Raw genomic sequence first — 2678 nt, 5'->3', positions numbered from 1 at the left:
CGCTAGTGAAACGGACGGGGATGTCGTTGGAGGAGGTCCGCTCCCAGTGGAGTTGGGCGCCGGGACGGGACTTTCTTACAAATTCGGAATTTTCCCTTACCTGGCGACTTGTCCAGAACGCACTGCCCCTCCTTGAGGAACTCAACCTTTACAATGAAGAAACCCGGGTCTACTGCCTGTGCTGTGACGAAGACATGAGAGAAACAGCCGGTCATGCGTTTTTCCGCTGTAGCAGGTTCAAGACCCTCCTAGGGTACGTCAACGAGGTAACGGCTCGCATCAATGCCAAGCGCTGGCTTGAACTCGACGAATCATATTTTGTGGAGAACATTTATCCGCCGCTGCCTAGGGAGAAAAGAATAATTTTTCTAGCGATACTAGCAGTAGCGAGGATGGTCATATGGATCACACGCCTCAAGCGAGTCCGCGAAGGGATATCTGTTCCAAATCGGGATCTGATCGTCTACTTTAAACATCTGCTTAAAGTAAAGATCAGATGCAATTGGAAGAGGTTGCCTCGAGTGGCCTTTGACAAGAGGTAGGTGCATGACACTAGCTTGTGCATCCGACGAGGCGCCAAGTTTGAATTCGTGTTACCACCATAGGCAAATGCGGTACTGGGTCCTACAGAGCCCATCTCGCTAGGTTAGACAAATAAAAAGTAAAGAGACTCTTGACTGGTGGTACAAATGAGATCCTGTCCCCCGATTGTTTGTTTTTTGGCACTAGAGAACCTTCCGAGGCTACCCTACCACTACCCCCCCCCTATCTTTTTGTTTTATCATCCCTGATCAACCCCTACTCGAAAGTCGCCACCTAATATATTCCCCCCCCACTTTTTTTGTTTTTATCAATATATTTATTTTACTCCCTACACCCGATATGAATTCTTCCCAATCCCCATTAGGGATCTCCCCGCTTGTTTTCGGTGCCCCGGAAAACAGTAGGCGATCTAACTACTTAGATTAGCTTAGGAAGGGACCTTACTAACAATGCACTAGGCAATTTTATTTTTTGTACATTTTTTCTATATTTCCCACGCCCCAACACGAACTGTTTTTCTTCCAAATTCGAGAACTTTTTTTTTTCCAACGAATTAAACTTTTTTCACACACACACACACACACACACACACACACACACACACACACACATTTTAATTTAAAAAAAAAAAATGCGCACACACACATACAGAAATTGTATATATATCGTTTTTGCAAAAACGTTGGGGTTTTCATTAGTTAGTTTAGATTCCACGGAGTGAATGAGGTATTGTGGTAAATGTTGCCAGTCAAGAGTAAAGTCGCCAAAAACTCCATTTTTACTTTAGTTACAAAAACCCTGCAACACTCCCCTCCCCAGATCTTATAGGGCCTTGTGCCTAAATTTGTTTTTTCTTTTGGAGATTTTACTTTTTTTAATTTTTTAATTTTATATTGGAATTTTTTTTAATTGTAATTTTTTCTTTAAACGAAATAAATTAAATATAAAGATCAAAGTGTAGTATCGCTTCTGGCAGATACTGCAAGCAAAGACCATATGTGGGGGCAACCCCACATATAAGACCTTGGTCAATGTAGGGGCAACTCTTCATACCAATTGTCACTATCCAGCTCCCCTACTCCCCGGGTAGTTGGTCCCCATTTCCCCTTCACTCCTCACATTAAAAATCGGCCTTGTGCCTAATTTGCTCGATGGGGGAGCAAATAAATACCCTTTTCTTGGCCTTTTGGCCAAGATCAAAGTGTAGTATCTCTTCTTACTACATGCTGTACTTATGTTTGTAACTTTGTGATATGAAGTGGGGGATCACTTTTCTGTATTAATTTAATATAAAATGATCACCCACTTTACAACCAGTCATTCTCAAAGCCATTCAAGTCATTCTCCAGATCATTCAACTTGTTTTTGAAGGATTCCAGTTATTTTTAAGCATTCAAGTCATTCTTAAGGTCATTCAATTCATCCTTAAGTTCATTAAAGTAATTCTAAATCATTTACTTTTTATTTATTTAAGTCATTTCAGCCCATTTTTCGTTTATTTTAGTTTACCTTTAAGAATTTCATGTCAATCCTACATTCCCACATTCATTCATTACACGAGAGCACGCAACTAATGGCTATCGGCCTTGTTCCTTTTCTCTATGGTATTAAAGTAGTCGGAGGGTTAGGGTGTGTTTATTAATGAAAATAACTGAAGAGCGAGTGAGTGAAACAGAGAAACGGGCTGCCAAACGGACGGACGTATTTTAAAAAAATCACCTGATGTACTGAGTAAGGAAGAAAAAGAGAAGGATAAATTTTAAAACTTTTTTTACGCTTCTTTGTTTCTTTCAAAATCCATGCCATATCGTTGAGAGTTTCGCTAGTCAATGATAAAATAAAAGATAGTTTACCCGCAGATGTTGGATTCCTTTCAAATTGAAAAAATGAGGGATCGATTGGTGACGAAGTATTCAGACCATTGCCTTTCTTGTTAAACAATGAAATATAGATATTTAAAACGAAGAGAATATACGAAACAGTTCGATTTTTAAGAAGACATTTTAAAGTTGCATTATAAACAGAATGATAGAATATATATATTAGCTATGGAATTAATGTATGAGCGTGACACTTCTGACATAAAGAAAATAGTTTTTTGTGACATAACAGAAACATTTCTATGAAAATATATT

General features: G+C 39.1%; 1 pseudogene; it reads left to right on the top strand.

The window, feature by feature from the left end:
• The first annotated feature begins 1712 nt into the window (after positions 1-1712).
• LOC145248506 (U2 spliceosomal RNA) lies at positions 1713-1850 on the top strand (annotated as a pseudogene).
• The last annotated feature ends 828 nt before the right edge of the window (positions 1851-2678 follow it).

The sequence above is a fragment of the Euprymna scolopes genome, chromosome 26 (genome assembly GCF_053919585.1).
Source record: "Euprymna scolopes isolate OS-2025 chromosome 26, ASM5391958v1, whole genome shotgun sequence".
NCBI classification, from domain to species: domain Eukaryota; kingdom Metazoa; phylum Mollusca; class Cephalopoda; order Sepiida; family Sepiolidae; genus Euprymna; species Euprymna scolopes.
The sequence above is the reverse complement of the archived record's forward strand: the minus strand, read 5'-3'. Positions and strand labels throughout refer to the sequence as shown.